The sequence below is a fragment of the Dipteris shenzhenensis genome, chromosome 11, assembly GCF_047967505.1.
Source record: "Dipteris shenzhenensis isolate YYH24624 ecotype China chromosome 11, Dip_SZ_1.0, whole genome shotgun sequence".
NCBI classification, from domain to species: domain Eukaryota; kingdom Viridiplantae; phylum Streptophyta; class Polypodiopsida; order Gleicheniales; family Dipteridaceae; genus Dipteris; species Dipteris shenzhenensis.
The window spans coordinates 24,705,791-24,726,802 of NC_141606.1; the positions used below are offsets into that span (position 1 = coordinate 24,705,791).

At 41.2% G+C, this 21,012-nt stretch overlaps 1 pseudogene; it reads right to left on the minus strand.

Annotated features, from left to right (window-relative positions):
- Nucleotides 1–6,991: 6,991 nt before the first annotated feature.
- On the minus strand, nucleotides 6,992–8,992 carry LOC147896807 (transmembrane 9 superfamily member 12 pseudogene; annotated as a pseudogene).
- Between the last annotated feature and the right edge of the window lie 12,020 nt (nucleotides 8,993–21,012).

Here is a 21,012-nt window from a genome sequence, read left to right on the forward strand (position 1 = left end):
CTCGATCCTAGCCTCCACTCGCTAGTAGGCCCTCGACCAGAGACTCTATCTAGTTCTGACAAAACAGAGAGTCTGGATGAAGTGATGCAAGACCCCTCGGGTCCAAGGGCATCGGAAGCTCCATTCACAACAAGTGTAGCCTCTCCCAACTCACCTGCACCTTCGGTTGCATCCATGATTAGAGGTACGTTCTCCAACATGTTTGGCTGCTTAGGTCGAACAGAGTCGGCAAACATGGAGAACCCCTTCGCCGACATGTCTGCAGGGAGGGAAGGTCAACAACATCCAGCTCCAAGCTAATGACCAAGTTCCTTGGAGAAGGAGACCTGGTCTCCCACGTGGAGCGGTTTGAATAGATTTGCGAGGCTTTTGGCACTCCCGGAGACCTAGATATGGCCAATGCATTTGGTCTTAGCCTGGATGGCAAAGTAGGCCAATGGTATAGGGCTCTCACCTTAGAAGAGAAGATCAACTAGGAGACATTGGGAAAGGTCTTTATTGTGGGGTTTGCCCCCAGCGACCATAAATGGAGCCCGATCAACCAATTATATGCTGTAAAGCATAACAATAAGGAATCCCTAAGGGATTACATTGCTAGGATCAAGCACATCAATGCCCGCTGCTGTGAACTGTATGAGCGGATGACTGATGAAGGACTATTGCCTCGCTTCCTTATCGGATTGGCAGACCCAAAGCTACATGACCACCTCATGGTGATGAACCCTACCTCCTTTGATTTATGCAGTAAGGTGGCCATCCACATATGTGACAACATGATGGACAAGGTGAATTTGGATAAGCCTTGGACCCCTCAGAAATAGCTCCATCAGTTAGGTCTTCGAGTGTAGAATCGATCAAGAAGGAATGGACCCAAGGGCTTGGATATGAGCAAGCTAGCCTCCAGTCTGTTAGATCAGCTAGGCCAGCAGTGGAGGATAGGAACCTCCAAGGAGGTGTCGAGCAACCCCCACTTGTTTCCATAGAGAGACAATGTCTGGTGTGGGGTATGTAATGGCAACCACACCTCTAATGAGTGCCTGTGCCTAAGGGCAAGGCTGGCACTCTAATGCGCACACTGCCATAGGTGGGGAAATCATGATACCTCCCAATGTCAATTTTCGAGGTCCCTTCCCCAACCCATGTATCAAATGAGACCCCCATTAGCCCTAACGGCCCCGCCTAACCCCCTAATCACTCAAGGTGGTCCCGTGGCTAGTTCTAGCTAATACAAAACTCAACCAGCTCCGTTACCACCACCCATATTGGCTCGGTAGCCCTCACTACCTCATATAGCCGCAGTCAATCAAGGGTTGGTTGAAGAAGTGCCCAATGACTAGGAGTCAATCAAGGGTTGGTTGAAGAAGTGCCCAATAATCATAGACCTCATGAGTACTACCCCTACAAGGAGGGAAGTGGCACCCTGATCCACTATCTGCCACTAGAGGATCAAAAGGTTCCCGTATTCTAGACCGCAAGGGCAAGAGACCTAAAGTCAAGTGCTTGGAGACCCCTGCTCCAATGTTACACCTGCCATGGTCCCCATAGAGCAAGTGAATGACCCTACCGAGGTACTTCAAAGCCTCCATTGTCCTATTTCAAATGCTAGGGCCCACACTTCTTGAAGGACTATCCATACAGGGATCACACCCTTGTTGCTCCAACCATGACCAACCCCACTCCCTTGTGTGCGGGGTGTGGAACCGAGCATGTATTCCAAGACTATCCCATAAGGAGACCAACCACCCCAATCATCCTGCCAAAGATTACTAGCCTTAATGTGCATAGCACCGCGCAGGGCCATGTGGCTGCAGTGCCCCTACAAGTCATCATGAGGATGCAAGCTAAGGCATTAGGCAAAGCAATGAGGAAGCTCACAAGGAAGGGTAAGGGATCCCCGTTTCTCAACCTTGAGATTCCCCCACATCCCCTAACCCAGTCCAAGAAGGCCATTCGAGGCTCCGACCAGTGCTCATCCAAGATGGTTCTAATGAGGAGATAGCTACTCTTGCCACCTCCTCTACTTCCTAACAATCTTCCACCCACGGTGACCTTGAAGTGCCCCCGATTCCAGAGGTAAACAATTGAGTGCGGGTGCGAAGCCTAGCACACCTATCCTGACCTAGTCCTAGAAAAGCAATACATAAAAGATGCCCGGAACTTGGTATGGGATTGCCAAGAGAAGCTCGAGCATCGACTAAAGGCTAGTACAGGGTCAAATACTATTCATCCAGCCCACTTGATGGGCCACCAAGGGGCGAAGTCGCTCAAGGTACCAAAGAGGGTGGAGGAAGAGGAACACCTCACCTTCGAGCAGTCAGAAACTCTAGATCTTGATGCAAAAGATGTTCCGGGAAGACCCAGTGTTGCATAACCTCTAGGAGGAAGGAGACCTATAGAGCTTCGAGGACATGTTGTCCATGGAGAGCCCTGCGATAGTGCTAGTGGGTTGGCTGCCTTCCTATTGACAGAGGTGAAAATGACAATCGCTTCCCTGGTAAGAGGAAATCCCATCCTAGAAAAATCCATCAACTTCAGCATCCTAGATTACAAGAGGGACCATTGAGGACAACAATTTTGATAACAATTTTCCTTCAAAGATCCCTGTGAGGTATTGCACATAGTTTAGCAGTGTTTGATGATAAGTAAATGTTTTTTTGAATTTGTAGATTTCAATCGTTAGATTTTGCATGCAATTGGGGTTTTTATTTTTGCTTGGTTTGATTTTTTTTTGAAACATGTCATGTTTGTATATTGTTTGATGATGTCAATGTTATATTATATTAGGTGGAAAGTGTATGAAATCATGCAAGTCCCTCAAAATTAAAAAAAGGTGGATATCCATTTTCAAATTGATGCAGAGAATTCATCATTTTTAAAGAGGAATGAATCAACATTTATTTCATTAATTTTGGACTTATCAATGTACAAATTCATTTTTACATATACTTTTGGACTAGTTTTTGGATAAAATTTAAGAAAAAAACCCACTCTTTAAAGCACAGATGAAAACATAAAAACAAGCAATTTTTTAGAGAACTTTAAAGGAGATGAAATCAAAATTATAAAATTTAACGTGACAAAGATAAGTTACACCAAAAGATAATATTCAGTAGTTGTAAACTCTTGTAATATTTATAATGGTGTTAACAAACATCTTCAAAAGTTACAATATTAAGCAAACTCTCACAATATTTATAATGGTGTTAACAAACACTAAAAGTTACAATAAGCCTCTCACTGGAAGGCATTAATATTTGCCATGGAAATCCTAGATTCAACCCATTCCTGTGCAATGTAGTTAAAACTATAGAAGAGAAGTAAAGAATTATAAAATTTCTCCTATATAGCACTTTCTTGATTCCGTATGGCTTGCATTTCATGGGTGGAAATCTCCCATAACAAGCCATGCACGAAGTAACCTCACTTAGAAAGTCTATTAGCTCTCTCCTATATGAAAGTAATCTATCTATTTCGCTAGTAGACGTACTTATTTTTTCTCTCTCCTCCTTCTCTAGGTGCTTCTGAAGAGTAAACTCCTCCTTTTCGTCCTGGGTTAATGGAGCTTGCTGTCTCTTTCTTTGCTCTCTGTTCACCTCGTTCTCGGCGATCCAATCTTTGTTGGTGCTAATGGCTTCCTTCATGGAGATTGATGACTTCAAAAAGATCCATGAAGCTTTAAGCTACGAGGACATGGAATGAGGAATCAGAGATAGTGAGGGAGTAAGGCAAGATGGAAGAAGAGTTCAGAGTAAGGCTGTGAGATGAGAGAAGAGTGGACAAATGGTAATGGGAATAGAGTTCCAGGCAAGATCCAAGAAGAGTTTGATAGTAAGGCTATGAGATGAGTGCAAGAATGATAATGGGAGTAGACTCGAGTTCCAGAGTAAGGCTGTGGGCAAGATGGAAGGAGTAACCTTGAGGAAGGAGGAAGGTAATGAGAGCAAAGTGGAAGAAGTGTTTGGCTATAAAGCTATGTGCGAGATGTAGAAGATGAATGACTAGAGAGGGATTTATAGAACTGCAGACTCATAATGTGAGATGAAAGATTTAGAATAAAGAATTGGGAGAGGTTGATATGTTGCTAAGATGATGGTTGGAGAACACTAGACTACTAGATTGTGTGAAGTAGCAGATGCAAGACCGTAATACGAGACATGTGAGACGATAGATTTTGAGTACATTGAAATCTATAAAATAAAGTGATGGAACACAGAATGATATAATTATTAGATTCTCATCATTTCAGGGGGGGGGAAATGAGCAAAGGGGGCTCCTTAGAGACCGCGATATCACTGTCTCCAGAAATCCCCCTTTTCTCATTTTTTTTCCTTTCATAGGGCATTTGTAACATCATCTTGCACCTTCAAATCTATAGAAAGTTGAGCCTTACATACACAAAAGAAGGAATAGATAGTGTCTTCCACAAGATTGAGATATCGTGGCATCCTAAGAGACACTTTCTTTAAATTTCTGGCTATCCAGACGAAGAGAAAACAAAGAAATACTCATGCAAATAATATGTGGAGGAGCTCAAGTCGAGCTACTATTATGAGGAGCTGCAACTGAACTACTACGACTTGAACTGTGGAGGTAGGTACTTAATACTAAAGTAACACTAACTTAGTACTTAAGACTAACTAATAAACTTGTGACTACTAACTTACTAACTAGTTACTCAGTAGTTAACTAATTAAAACTAATAAACTTTTCTACTAACTTACCTACAAGTTGCTAAGTAGTAAACTTACTAACTAGATGCTACTAACGATTTTTAACTATTCTAAAAACTAGTATGAGGGGGCTATGAGGAGGAGCATCAACTGAACTGCTGTGAGATGGGCTTTATGTAGTTACTAAATACTAAACTAAGACTAGCTTCATACTTAAAACTAACTAATAAACTTGTGACTTGTAACTTACTAACTAGTTACTAAGTAGTAAACAAAGTTGTAAACTACTACTACTAAGTAGCTAGATGCTACTAAGTACTTCTAGCTATTCTAAAAAAACCACCTTTAACTTGCAAACAATGACTAACAATTACTAGTGATGTGAATAAGAGTATAATTAACAAGATCGTCAATGATCTTTAGTGGCTGACTGGCAATCAAAACGGCAACTTATGGCATAACTGCAACATGGTTCATAGGGATAGCTACCCCATGGATAGTCAATTGTGTTCCTTCTAACCTTATCATGAGGAGTAAAGAGTGCCCATCCCCATCCCCATCCACTAAATCATTCCAAAAGAAATACAATCATAAAAGAAACTGCACAACAATCTTCTATAACACATTGAAAGTATTATGTGGCTCATATTAAGCCGCTCTATCAAAGCCTCGTTAGAGGTCACCACTATCTTTCCTTAGAAATGAGCGAGGAAGGGTTGTACAATATCAATGCATGATAAAGAGGCTGCAGGAAAGGTGAAGACCAAGATTCAATGCAATTGGCCATTCTCACACATGTACAAAAGATACAATGACGTACATGTGATTGGTTCTATCAAGTTCGTCTTATATGTTTTGTTCTTGATTTACAAGCACTAATTATGTTCGTGGATATGTCCTTGATGATTAATAGATCTCTGCCTATAAATGTTGGAGGCATGTCACTCACTTCATCATAATCATCCAAGAAAGAACACGATATCCAGAATTGTAAAATGTGCTGCTCGAACACTACTCAAAACATCGAATGTAGTCACTCAATGCTTTGACTTACCTGGGATTCTTGGTCATGAGATTGCCCATGTGTGGACAGATTTGTAGAGTGACTTGGAGTTTCTTCCCTTGTTGCTTGCTTTAGCTTGATGTAAGTGGCAACTCATCAAAGCTTCCAAATTTCATGGATGTATCCATTGTAATTATATCAATTCCTTCAATGAAATGAATGTCTTGCACATTATATTCCTCTTTTCAAAGATGATGAACTTGCAAAGTTTCACAACAAATTTAGTCTTACAAGTCTAACCTCTATGCTTACATTGGGGGCACTTTCTAGGTGAGTGCATGCTTACTAACATCAAAATTTTCCAACCAGGTGTTTTTAGTTCAAAAAATGTTTTAGAAAATTAATTAACAATGTAGTTGGAAGAGCAAATAATATTCTTGCCCTAGATGCATAGAGTTTTTTAAACTCTTTGTGACCATTTCAACGTAACATTGTGAACTTGGGTTATGAGCAAGCGTTTTCAATCTAGAGTACAATTATTTAAGTAAATGCTAAATCTCAAAATTCTATTTTTTATGACTTTAGCACAAGAAGCATGCTAAAAGCAAACAAATGCGAAACAATTATGTCGGGTATTGTAGAAATTGGTCATCTTTGCAAAAATAAAAGTGCACTCCTTGATCAATGATGCCTCAGAGAAGGCATGCTAAATTATATGAGATCTTAGACTTTTCCAAGCAGCAATTGAAGACAATTGTTGCCCATTCACTACCTTATTGATAAGGTTGACCATCCATGCAATATATATTGATATGGAGCCATGCCATATTCAAGTCAACCATGAACAGATTTTGTAATTGAATACAATAAATTATCATTGAATACACAAAGCTGCTGATGCTTTCTAATGCTGTTACATTATTTTCCACAGTACATCAATACACAAAGCTGCTGATGCTTTCTAATACTTTTACATTATTTTCCACAGTACATCTTGCGTAGCTTTTATTGCTTCTTTCTTAACAGCTACGATCCCAAGTTTTTCAATTTTTCTTTCTCTTGCATGCAATTAATAGATCGTTGTTCAGATGCGTTTCTTTCACAAAGGATTCTCCAAAAACCGTTCTATAGAACCAAGTTATAAGAGCATTACTACCTCTACAACTATCTTATGGTCTTGTGTCATCCCAAGCGATGGCACCACGTAAATCAGAACAATTTACTTAGGCTCACCATTGTGGAGACATACTAGGTACTAAATTGTTCTTGAATATAAGACTTTTGCTGTCTTTATTAAAAAAAGAAACTGTAAAACTTTCTAGCCAGTAGCAACGCTTGTTACAAAGAGTAGATCCAAATCATTAGCTGCTAAACCCAATCTTGGTGGACAAAAAGCTAGCATGATCGCCAATGCCATTAATACAGTATAACCCAGGTACAGGGCAATTGAAACAGGCCCATTGAGGCTTCGGAGATCCACCACCAAATAATTGACAGCATATAGAAAAACATAAAGGGCAGCAGAACCTGATGTAAAGAAGGATTTCCACCACCAACGCCAATCCTCCGAACGCAAATGCCGGTAGGTGAGAACTACAGAGACCTCAGCACAGACGATGACAAGTAGAACCAGCACTATGAAGAGGAACCCAAAAAGATAATAAAACCTGCCAAGCAACATGCTAGACATGATAAAAAAGAGCTCAATCAAAAGTGTTCCAAATGGTAATATGCCTGCCCCGAGCACCAACAGCCATGAAGGGAACTTCTGTGAAGGGATCTCTCTCGGAATTTCATTTGTGCATACAGGGTACTGGATATGCTCTGCGCTGGCCCCGAAAAAGCCTCCTAACATTGTCAAAGGGACACAAATACAAAGCCAAAGTGCGAAAAGGATGAAGAGGAGAGAGATGGAAACGGCAGCAGTGCTTTTACTGGCCCAAAGAAGAAGGTTCAGCACCACCAGGATACCAAAGGCAATGCCTGGAAAGAAGCAAGATACACGCCATGCTATTGATCTCCAGCCAGCAGACTCTCCCTTCATTGTTCTCCAAAGCCGTACTGCTACATATCCAGCAATAATTCCAAGAAAAAGGTACATCATAATCATCCAGTAAGCAGCATGCCACGTGAGGCAGGAGACATGAACCCAAATGCGGCAAATAACACAGTCACAACAGCCGTTCCAGTAATCTGCACTCCATTTCCAACCATAACGCACAATAGCTGTGAATTGGGTGGGGCTCCGAAAACATCTCCCATAACCAGCTTCCATCGAGGAAAATTTTCGGTCACTTGAGCCTGGGCCTTCTCGTCTACTTCCTCGTACCTGGTCAAGTCACGAGGCACAGTGCGAAGGCAGATCATAAAAACTACTACCGTAAGGAAGGTAATGACCATGAGTGAATTGATGATTGAGAACCAGTGGACTCGTGCACCTTCCATCTCGAGATATGCATCCCAGCGTGAAGGCCAGCGACTGTCACTCTTCACAAAATTTACGTCTTAAGAGAAGACGATGTCTTCACCTTCAACAAGAAACTGCGGTACACTCTCATAGCAATCGACATTTGGGGATATCTTGTCATACATCTTGAGTTTTGAAAGAGCATCTTTGTCACTGTGCCGCACACTGCAAGGACTAACTTCAAAGCCCACTACCTGAAACTCGGATGAGTTTATGCGACTGCCAACTGTTCCAGTGGGGATGACATCCAAACGATTCCCTCTGCCCATTAGGGCAGTTACCCCTGAGTCGTCATATTCATGGATGAAGACAGTAAAACTCAAATGGTTGATAATGCAGTGCTGCTTTAGTGGATCGTGAAAATAACCAACTGGAAAGCCAGTCCATCGAAAAACATAGTCTCCTCTCTTTGTGTACTTGATAGCAGGCAAGCTGTCCAGCATTACGTTCACTTGGTAAAGGTCGTTGATCCGCTGTTTCAAGATCTTAACGAGATCTTTACTAATGTTCGGGATAGAGCACAGATAAACCCTGGACTCATTGCTGTTCATGTGAAATTTGAACGGAGAGTTCTCGATCCGGTCATCCATAAGAAGCTGTCCCATGTTCAACGGAGAATATTGCTCACCTTCCGGGGGTATGCAGTAAGGAAGACTGTAGTAGCTAAGCGGTAGCTGTCAAGGAGTTTACCTTCACCATCAGATTTTCATTAAGGGAAAACGTCTGCATGTAGCTGCCGGGGAAATAGAAAGCATGGGAGGTTGGTACGTAGATAGACAAGATGGCCAGATTCGCGACAATGCAAACACACCAGCAACAGGCACGCAGCGACGCAGTTTTGGAGGCGCCCATTTCGAATGAAGAACGTGGAAGTCTTTTCTCTGCTGATCGAAGTGGCTCTGTATAATTACTCGAATGCTCTGCCCGTGCTCTTGTTGTAAAACTGTCCTCACCTCCAAGGCCTTCTTTCGCAGAACTGTAGTCTTAGATAATCACGCCTTGCCGGCGCCTCCACGACTGTGCAGAACCTTCTTTCACATAATATAGCTTTAGATAATCACGCCTTGCGGCTTCTACGACGACTATTGAGAACCTTCTTCTTCCACACACTGTGAGCCTTGAGGTTTTGTCGTCATTGCAATTTGCACCGTCTTAGTTGTTGCCTACCATAGCTTACACCAACTTTCCGACATGCAACTCGTACATGCAAATCTCAGGTCTTCTTCTCTGCTGATCCAAATAAATTACAGTCCATGAATTCAGCCGGCCTTGCCCTTGGTGTAAACGTCCCCACACCACTCGCTTCTTTAAGACAATTGTCTCGCCTAGCCTAATCCTAGCCTAATGGGTCTACTAAATTCAAAAAATCATTATCAACGCATTTCCTTGGAATTTGTTCCACCATGTTTGTAATTTTGTGTTTGAATTGCTTTGCATCCAACAATTGCAAGATGGAGGCCTTTGGAAAAGGCTTACGTGAGCTTCTCAATACAAGCCCTTATGTTTTGACCTCACAATACAATATGAAAAGGGGTCCCGTTGCTTGGCTCATCAAAAGGAGCATTGCTTGCGGCATTGTTTTGCCGCCCACTCTAACATTGCCAGCAAGAAAAAGATTTACTTCGACGGTGCGATCTTCAATGGCGGTAGTGAAAATGACGCTCCCTCTACAAAGACGAAAGGCTAGGGTGGAGAGATGCGCCGACGAGGCAGAGCGCAGAGAGGCGGATGGCGGGTGAGGGAAGGATTAGGTTAATGAAATTAAATATTAGATTAGGTTAGGGCTTAGTTAAATTAATTTAAGCTAAATAGGGACCCCAGTTAATGAACTAAAGAATCTGATGCACCAAGTCTACTTTTTGCTCCAATGGCCTCAGGTTCGTCAAAAGAATCTGATGCACCAAGTCCACTTTTCGCTCCAATGGCCCAACTTCATCTCCTTTCCCCCCTTACTCTCTCTCTCTCTATTCAATATTTGTAAAGGCATTTAATTTGCAAAATTCAAAAGTAGTTCACTGGATAAGACCATAGTTTTAGAACACCATGACAACGTTCTAGGGATACAAACTAGCTCATCTCATACTGATATCCATTTTTGTAATATCTAATTTCACTCACCGTACTCACATCATAGCAAGTTCTGTAAAATCTTATTTCATTGGACGTAAGGGATCACTATTAGTTGATAGTGATATCTATTTTTGTAATATCTAACAGTGATGTGATGTAAGGAATCACTATTAGTTGTTGATAGTGATCTAGATAATAAAGGGTCTCGCGTGGACTTTAATGAAATCATATCCTCTCTCTCTGTGTGGATTATTGCAATCCAATCCAGTATTAGATCGTTAGTTAGTTGTTAGTGAGTCGAGAGTGAATTTCACGAAAGACTTGACGTCTTACTTCCTACACTCCCCCGTAAGACAAAAAATCTTTACGAGTAACAAAGTGTGGATTAATACAACAATTCAAATTCAATTTCAGTAGGATGAAGAGGGTCAGCTCTACTTTCATCTTCATACGAGCTTTGGGCTTCTTCAACACACACATATGGTTTCTTTCTCGATCTTGATCAGTACCCTTGCTCCCCCTCACGAGAGATAAAGGTAGAAAGGATGTTGGAACATTATCTTTGTTCGATTTGTTGTCACGATCTGTGTTATCTTGCTTGTCCTTGTCATCTGCACGTTGATTTGCATGCTCTTGTTGATCGCCATCATCTTCTAGAGCAGATTTGTTTGCATGAGCGTGGCCTGTGTCATACCTTATTGCTGGGACATCGCATGTCTCACCCGGATGAAATGGGGCTTGGATCGACGTGCATAGATAAAGAGAGGTCTTCATCTAGACCCTCGAAAGAGGTCTCGGCCCGATGTGGGGATTACCTACATCGTCAAGTATTTTGCATCGAATAAATTGATGCACAAAACCTTCCAGATGTCGCAGGGTTGCAAATTTGTCTAGGTCTGCATAACGATGTCGTTCAGGAATTATATTTTGGTGGTCTTGTTGCTGCATTTGGATCACAGTCTTTTGTATCTGGATGTTGGGGATCACCGCTTTTGATTTCGGTCGACTCGAATTTGCCCGAAACTTCTCCTGTTTGTGGCTGGAGGTGGCCTTGACTTTTGTCGTGTGTGTGCCCATCATGGGGCTGTAGTCGTGGAACTTTTTTGCCACGAATTATGGGCAGATTGTTGCCAGTATCTTCTCCTCGCTTTGGCTGGAGACAAGTTTTGTTGTTGGGAGTCCCTGCGGTTGGGAACTTTGGTGGACCATTGTTTCCGCTGATTGAGGGTAGATTTTTGCCCTCATCATCTAATTCTCCTGTTTGTGGCAAGAGGTTGCCATCGCTTTGTTGTCCTTTTGAGGACTGCAGTGCTTTTGCTGCTGCATATTGATCTTGCCCTATCGTTGAGGGGTGACGCAGGTCCTTGTTGTCTGCATTATAAGTAGTAACCTGTAGTAAATTGAATCCTTCAAGTAAGTAGCAATCTGATGTAAACATCTATAGTGATGATGGGATCAGCTTCAAAGAGCTATCTCAAGGTACTTTCACTTTCACCTCGAAGAAGGCAGGGAAGCTACCGCTCCATGAATTATTTGCATCTTACAAACATGTTGTTATGCTCCTGCTAAAGTTAGAAAGAGCATCATTGTAATTAAGTATGACTTGGTTTAACTACATTTTAGACTAAGAATCCAGCCAATCAGAAGTTAGTAAAACATTCAAATTTAACTCAATTTCTTTGGATGAGAGAAGCATTTCTGTTGAGCCAATGAGAAACAAAATCCACAGCATTGCAAGCAATATCATTGAAGTATAGTTCATTTCTGGCTAGCCAAATAAACAACAAGGCATGATCTCTTATGATTGCCCACGCATAGGTCTTGAATGAGTCTTTTAGAAGAATGGCTCTCTATTTGATGGGTTTCCATTATCTAAATTTGTTTATGTTTCCACACCTTTCTAGCTTTTGGGCATGTCATGAACAAATGAAAAATATCCCCTTTGTGCCTAGGGCATCTTTTGCACATTCCATCTCTTTTGCCAATTTGTTCATGTACTCTTGTAGTTTGTCCACATTGCCTTGTGGAGAATTAACCGCGGAAGTGTTGACATTTTTAAAGGCATTTTCTTAGCTTCAATTTCACTTCTTAGAGTAGGGATAGGGAACAAGTGAGGAGAATCCATTGGCCAACGTGGTCTTGACTTAAGAGTTAGAATTCCCTCCTTATTGTATAGTTTCCATCTAAAATCAATTCTATGCCAAAGCTGCCCTAAAAAATACATACCTCTTTTAAAAAGCAATCTTTCCTTGAAGAGATCCACATAATTGAGTGAGCTTCCCTTAAATAAGAGTGATACCATATGGAGTCCAAGCATATAAAAGACCCCTCTCTAGTGAAAATGAGTCAAGCACCTTATTTTTGTTTTCATTTGAATTTTAGGATCCAAAAGTAGCTTAAACACTTTAGAAATTAGTTTTACCATCATTGGCATATTTGGTGTCAAATAGCACTTTCTTTCTTGCGCGACCAAACTCCTCTATAGCATGCAAACTTAATGCATATTGCCACCATGGTAACAAATAATGATATTCATACAATCCTATCTTTTGTAAGTGGTATAGGAATTTGTCAATACTATCTGCAAAACTATTTTTCTAAGCTTGCACCTTTACCTTTTTGTATAGTAGTCTATCGCGACTAAAATGTATTTAATTCTAGTGTACTTTACCATTGGTTTAAATGGTCCAACAAGATCCATCCCACACTTCTAAAATGGTTCTAACTTCTAATTGCGGTAATACTTAATTTTGCAGCATCTAATTTGCATTGGTTGGTCAGCCTTGCCTTTGATAGACAAATACTATTTTGCAAATTTGTGGGCATCTTTTATGATTACTGGCCACCAAAAATCTATTGGAATATCTTCCTTCTTGTAATTTCTTCTAAGAAGTGTCCACAAGAAACTCCTTGGTGGGCCTACTACAATACTTATTTTTGTTATGTTCCAAAACACATCACCAGGTTACTTAATCAATTCCTCATGCTTGCTAGCACCAAAAATGAATTGCTTTTTAAAGAGAGTTGTTGCCTTTCATTTGTGGTCATTGTTTCTAGAAATGCACTACTTATTAGGAAGTGTAGCATCTAGTCATGCCTTAGACTAGATGGAAGGCATTACAAAAATTTGGACTAAAAAAGGGGCCCTTTGGAGAATTACTAAAATATTAGAGGCTTGGATAAGGGAATATGGTATCCATGAAGGAGATTATGCCATGTGGACTTCTCTGTAACAGAGGCTCCCCAAATCTAGGAAAAATTTTAGTTTTTTTTCAAAATACCCAAAAAAACCTTATTGGTGGTTCACAATTAAAAATTATCTTTGACAGGCCTACCTTGACCATGTTAGGCCTCCTTGTTTTCCTCCCAGGACAAACTATCCCTTAGCTAAAACTATGCTCACGTTTTCCATTTGGTTTAACCATTTGGCCCAAACTTTGACTTCCTAATCAACTCTCCCCCTATTCTCTCTCTTCCAAAACGTTTCAAACATTCATTTATGCTACTTTCTAGCAGCTGGTTTCAAAATATCTTCTTTCCACTCTTGCTTAGTCATTCTCTCTCCTCTTTGCTCACGTTTTTCTTCCACATTCGAATATCTCTCAGAGAAACTTCTGTCAAAGCTGTGTTCATCCCTCTTCTCTTCCATTCATTCTCTACTTATTTCACTCTCTCTTAGAAACCAAAGTTGTGACCTAAATCTGCTTGGAAGGAGTGAGAAAACGGGTGTTCTCTCATTTTCGGTTCTTTTCTCACCTTTTTGGAGTATAGAGAGTCACCTCCTGAAGTTGTGACCTAGATCTACTTGGAAGGAGTGAGAAAAGCTGGTGTTCTATCATTTTCGACTCTTTTTCTACCTTTTTGGTATATAGAGTCAACTCCAGAAGAAGGAACACATACTTTCTAGGTAATGAAGTGATTTCTTCTTGAAAGTTTTGTTTGTATTAAGTCGATACGTTTTTGTATCACACTTTGTCTATATGTTTGTTACAAGAGATAGGGAAGAGGGAGAGATTGAGGTAGATGATATATAAAACTACAAGATGATTTTTGACATTTTTTTTCTTCACTAGTATATGAGGGATAGATAGAGGAAGAGAGAGAGAGAGAGAGAGAGAGAGAGAGATTATTTTGAACTGCTATGTTATTTTCTATTTGAGGGGATAAGTGAGGGAGAGAGAGAGACATAAAATAGTCATTTTTTTCTTCATTAGTATAGGAGGGATAGATATAGGAAGGGAAAGAGAGAGAGAGAGAGAGAGAGAGAGACAGAGAGAGAGAGAGAGAGATTATATTTGAAACTGTTGTGTTTTTTTATCTGTTTGAAGGGATGAGCGAGGGAGAGAGAGAGAGAAAATAGTCGTTTTCTTATTTGCGGGTATAGGACCTGCGGTAGATAGAGGAAGGGAAAAGAGAGACAGAGATTATATTTTGAACTGCTATGTTTTCTTTTGTTGAGGGGATGATTGAGGGAGAGAGACAAAGATTGTATTTCAAACTGCTAGGTTTTAGAAGTATTTGAGAAAGAAGGAAGAAAAAGAGATCCTAATCAAAGAGTTTTGGGAGGGAGAGAGAGAGTGATATGATATTGATAATGTTTTCTTTGTTTGTGGAGAAACAGAGCAGGAAGAGAGCATATCGTAACTAAGTATTTCAAAAAAAATGATGTTTGTTTGTGTGAGGGGTACCTTGGAAGACAAACTGAGAGAGAGAAGTATTTTATGTTTTTTGTTTAATAATATTATGCTTGTTTTTGTGAGAGGTTTAGTTAAAGGAGAGAGGGAAGGAGGGGGAGAGAGAGAGAGAGAGAGAGAGAGAGAGAGAGAGAGAGAGAGAGAGAAAGAGAGAGAGAGAGACTTGCAAAGAAAGAGAAAGAGAGGGATAGAGAAAGAGAGAATAGAAGACATAAATTTGGAGGGTCTTTGGAAGTAGAAAGAGCTAACTTTAATCATATGGTACAAGGGCAAAAACTATGGAAGTAGAAAATGATAGATACAGAAGTAGTTTACAGTCTATTGTATTGAAGAATGTTAAGGATGAGCACGGGGAATGGATTCCTCAGCTCTACAGGAAATATTCTTGGATCACAATGCCACCCACTAATCGTGGGTGCTACAAAGTGGGTCGAAAGGACGCAATGGACATCTCCAAACATTGAAAGGAAAGGATCTTCTCCTGGCAGCAGTAACACAGTGACACAGGTATATATTCAGCATGTCTTTACCCATGCAAACATATATGTGCATCCGAATGCAGGACTTCCATATCGTAGGCCCAATTGTAAGTTTTTCAAAGTGTACTAGTACTTCATTTTCTTTTTAGAGTATTTGCATTTATTTGTGGATGTTGACACTATTGTCTTATGCCTTGTATTTGTTTTATAGACTTATATCCATCTACTTACAAAGAGTGGGAGCCTACATCATGCGTAATAGGGGTGTTGCATGTCCTCCATGTTGAGATCAGAATTAAAAAAGGACGGGATCTTCTTCTATGACTCAATGTTCATTGTGCCAGATGAAGAAGGACAGTATGGTAGATTAGAATCTCTTCCCTTGCCCTCTTTTGATAGTCCAAAATGGCCGCTTCCAAGCATGGAGATAAGTGAATCATATAGAAATAGAATGTTTAAGAGATGTTTAATGATGTGAGAAATGCTATGAAGCCAACTACTGGTGGAAGAGATGCTAGGTTGAGCTGGTTTCTTCCATTTCCATGCTTTGTTGATTTCTTTGCAAGTTCTAGGCAATTAAGGAAAACAAAGATTACTTACACTTGCAAGAGCTTAGAAATGGATTGGCTATCTGAGCTATTTGACAATGGATGAACAACAAGAACATGTCATGGCGAAGATTTAATACAATGTCGATTGAACACTTCAAATGTGACATTTCGGTGAGCAAATCTTACAATTCTTGCTTGTATAAAAAATGATCAGGATACTATGTATTAATAGATCCCAAATTTTGCAGGTATTTCATTGGAAGGCAAAATCTCTGCATGACTTTCACATATAGAAGGTTTAGATGGAAGAACTTTCAATGGGAAGCAATGGATGATGATCTGCATGATGAGACTCACTGTCCTATTGTCGAGGTATCAATTTATTAGCAAGGACATCCTGATCTAATGTTGGAATTGGAAGAGGAGTGGACCATGCGATTTATCAGGGAAGAATTGCAGTTGGCAACAGCAAGCCCTCCCCAAGACTATTATTTTAGACTTGATAATCGCAAAGTTAGATATAGGGATGAGACAAGTATCCTTTGTAAGAATTGTTGCCCCCCCCATACTCTAGAGATAGTAGAGACATGATGGCAGGTATTTCATATGATATCCAATTTCTAGGATCCTTAGTGCTTCAACATGCACTTGGCAATGAGGCATTGTTACATGTATGAACAGAAATCATATATAATACAAAGTGTTGTTTCATTTATTGTTAAGGATTTTTTAATTAAGTCTGCACCTCTAGATTGATGCTCTCTATGGTCTATGAATGATAAAGCAATAAATATTTGTAGTTTTAAATTTGTGTGGGTATTTGTATATCTATATTGTGTAAGAGAGAGTGTGTGTGAGAGAGATAGATAGCAATTAGAGCGTGCAAGAGAGAGAGAGAGAGAGAGAGAGAGAGAGAGAGAGAGAGAGAGAGAGAAAGAGAGAGAGAGAAGTTAAGAGTACAATAAGTGACACAAATAATGAACATGGCCATGAGACAGAGTTAGATGTATGAATAGAGAGAGAGAGAGAGAGAGAGAGAGAGAGAGAGAGAGAGAGAGCAGTCAGGGACACAAAGGGAGGAAAAGAGACAGAGGGAGGGGGAGGGACACAAAGGGAGACAGAGAGAGAGTTAAGATTGCATTTATTCATTTGCACCTCTAAGTTGAGAAAGAGAAAAATACAAAAGTTAATTAAGGTCTTTGAGAGACTAAGAGATTGAAAAAAAACCCAGATATAACTAATCCAAAGGGTGGATCCGCTAACAAAATACAAAAAGTGTATACATAAAATCAATGTCCATGACAATGGAGGCAGGGACAGAAAGAGGGAGATGGAGAGTGGGATAGAGAGAGAGAGAGAGAGAGGTAGAGAATGGGAAGAGAGAGAGAGTTAAGATTGCATTTATTCATTTGCACCTCTAAGTTGAGAAAAAGAAAAATAAGAAAGTTAATTAAGGTCTTTGAGAGACTATGAGATTGAAAAAAAACCTAGATACAACTGATCCAAAGGGTGGAGTCGCTAACAAAATACAAAAAGTGTATATGTAAAATCAATGTCCATGACATAGATAGCTAAGGGCAACATGGCAACAAGATGATCATCGGGTGTTAGATAGAGAGAGAGAGAGCAAATAGGGACACAAAGGGAGGGAAAGATATAGAGAGACAAAGAGAGAGCAAGGGAGAGGAGGAGAGAGAGAGAGAGAGAGAGAGAGAGAGAGAGCAATGAGGGACACAAAGGAAGGGAAAGAAAGATATATTAACATCCTCGAAAGACCTTGTGGGTCTATGAGAGAGAGAGAGAGAGAGAGAGAGGGAGATAGCTAAGGGCAACGAGAGAGAGAGAGAGAGAGAGAGAGAGAGAGAGAGAGAGAGAGAGAGAGAGAGAGAGAGGAGAGGGGGAGACAGCGAGAGAGAGTAGAGGGAGATAGCTAAGGAGTGGAGAGAGAGAGAGAAAGAGAGAGAGAGAGAGTTTCCAAAGAAAAAACAATAAATATAAAAATATTGTAATTAAGAGCATTTTTAAGGGCAATGCCCATTTATAAAGTACACTTCTAAGGTCATTTTCACATTTTCAGTTTCCCACTCTTGAGTAACCTTGCATTCCATAGCCTCCTCTTTTGTCTTCCCGAGCATCCTCCTACACTCATGGCTTCCCCTAGAGAGGCTTTTGACCAGTGAATTTCATCCACTGATTCCCATGCCTCTGCAGATCAGGTTTATCCTATCCTTTGCAAGGCATTCCATCTTGAGTCACACTTGAGAGCTCTCCTTCCTGCTGATAATCCCTCTCTTCAATTTTTTGATAGACTTATCCATGGGCAATCTGTTGCAATTGCTAACTCCCCTCACCAATGGGTTTCATTGGATATTTTGAGCTCTTTTGACCATAGTGCTAACTTCAAGAAGACACTAGGTAGGGCCATGGATAATGTCCCTATCTCTCTCCATAGTACGCTATTCCCATCGGGGATGATTAATATTCCCCAATTCATTTGATCGAGAGAGATGCAGCCCTTACCATTCTCCTTGCGACTAGCAAGTTTGATGAGGATGTTGGCGAGCAGCCCGAGGGTCCTGCATCCACAAGTGGTGGAGCAGGTCCATCAACAAGTGGTGGAGGAGATGACCTAAACCTAGACCTGGAGCCTGAGGAACATACTATTAGCCTAGCTGAGGAGCAAGTTAAAAGCGAGGTCATCTTATCTTCATATTCGACTCTTGCACATCCATCCTCTACCTATAATCTAGATGAGGTAGCAACCAAGCCACACCTTGCTTCAGTTGATCCAATTAGGATTGAGGGTGAGGAATACCTTATTCTATTAGAAGTGATGGAAGAAACTGGAGAGGACGAGGTGCTATGTCAGCTCTCGAATGACACTTTTGATGATGTCATTGACTTTGATGCTCCAGTCAATCCAGTAATCAATGAGATTGCATGCTTTGATGACTCGAGCCTCACCGATCTGGAGGCAATCCAACTAACACATAAGGCAATCGAGGATGCTCCACCAGAGTACGACATGTCCGATGAGCAGTTCATGAATTTACAGAGGGAATTGTTTGGGGACAGAGATGAAGAAGCTGGCACCTCAAGCCAACATGAAGTTCCAGACCAACCACAAAAGGGAGTCCAGTTGGACACTGTAGACTAATGCAGACTAATGCACTGCGTGATGAGGCAGAAAAGGTATGTAGCTTTGCTAGCTTCATCATGAGATTCAAAATCATCAATATAATTCTAGGTTCCATTTTAGGAACAAAAATCATTGCTTTTTCTTCAACTGGTAGGGAATAAAAAATAGGGCATTAGGGGAGAATTGGGGTCTCAAAAGAGCCTCCAATTAGTGTTTCCTAATTTCAAGGGATTAGAGAGTGATTTGAGATGTACCAATGAGAGTGCTAGAAGGTGTGGGGCAATGGTATGTTGAGGTGGAGGGTGGGTAGGCCTACAGAGAGCCCCTATTGGTTGCTCCCCTTACACTAGGGACCACCCAAACTATCCCCCCCCCCTCTTAACCCATGTTTGACCCTCCTACCAGGTGCACCTCCCCCACATGAGCCCAAAACTGCCTTCAATGGGATGGTAGGGCCCTTTTGGTGAATTTTTCTTCTCCCCTCCCTCTTTCTAGGGCCTCTGCCCCCCACTATTTTGGTCCACTTTGCCAAATCACTCCATTTGAACCAAATCCCATGCATTTTCCCTTTTCCCCCTCTTTCTCTGCTCCCTCCTGCTCTGGCCTGCTTGCTGCAACTCCTCTCTCTCTCTCTCTCTCTCTCTCTCTCTCTCTCCTGTGCCTCTATTGGAGCTGCTTTATCCCTCTCCTTCTCCCTCTCCTATGCCTCTGTTGCTGCTCCTATGTCCCTCTCCTTCTCCCTCTTTTTTGCCTCTTTTCGAGCTGTTCTGTCCCTCTCCTTCTCACTCTCCTGTGCCTTTGTTTGCTGCTGCTCTGTCCCTCTCCTTCTCCCTCTTTTGTGCCTCTGTTGGAGCTGCATTGCTCTATGTAGGAGTCCCATTCTTTCTATTGCAATCTCTGCAAGCATGGTGAGGAGCAAGGCTACAAGACCACGCAATGCTGTGACCTCTTGTGTCTTCCACAACACCAAAAATGCATTGGATGAGTGGATCCATTGCACCTACAGCTTAAATGATTGGATAGTGATGAAAGGATCAACCAAAGGTCCACATAAGCTTCCCAAGAGCAAGAGAGCTGACATCTTGCATGGGTGGAAGGAGTGCATCTTGAAGTTCAAGTTTGGGAAGAAAGGATGGCTCGCAAAAGTGCAACATGTTTACATGGAAAAAGGTATGCGGCTTCCTCCATCATTCAATCAATCTAGGATACCATCACACTGTGAGCCTTTCTATCTATGTACCTTTTTCACCTGTAAGTGTAATGAGTCCATTTGGAAATTTTTTGTTTGGTTTCTAAGAGCTCTTATTCATGGTGGCAGATGTTTTCCTTTTGGACTTCGAGGAGTGGGAACCAGTTGAATCATTCATAGGCAAGTTCACTGCTGCGATTCATGAGGATTTAGGTAAGCAAATGCATGCCAGGGAGAAGTTGGCCTCCTTGCGAATGAAGAATGTGTATTGGTATAATGCAATATACATCACTCCAACGACATTATCAAGCTATGGCCGTCGGCAAACCATTGCACCACCACAACTTCAAGACATGGATTACAGTAATGTGGACTCGAGGACATTGCAATCGTGCAAGGACAAGATTGCAAAGGATGTGCGCATGGCCATGAAGTTTACATTTGGATCCAAATGGGCAAGGTTATCTTGGTTTATGCCTCTGCACATTTTTGCTTCTTTATTTCAGAATATACATATGCATAGAACAAAAACTATGTGGTCCTACAAGCGTGTAGATGAAAATGCTCTTGAAGATTTACTTGGGATGAATTGGGGAACCCGGTCAGGTGACCAAAAGGGTGATGTGTTTCAATGTCATGCATGTAAATACAATGTGGTTATTAGATACCATTTGTCATGCCAAATGTTGTATTTACCTTTTCAGTACAGGCGCTGGAAGAAAACAAATGGCCAGTGGCTTCCCCTAGACT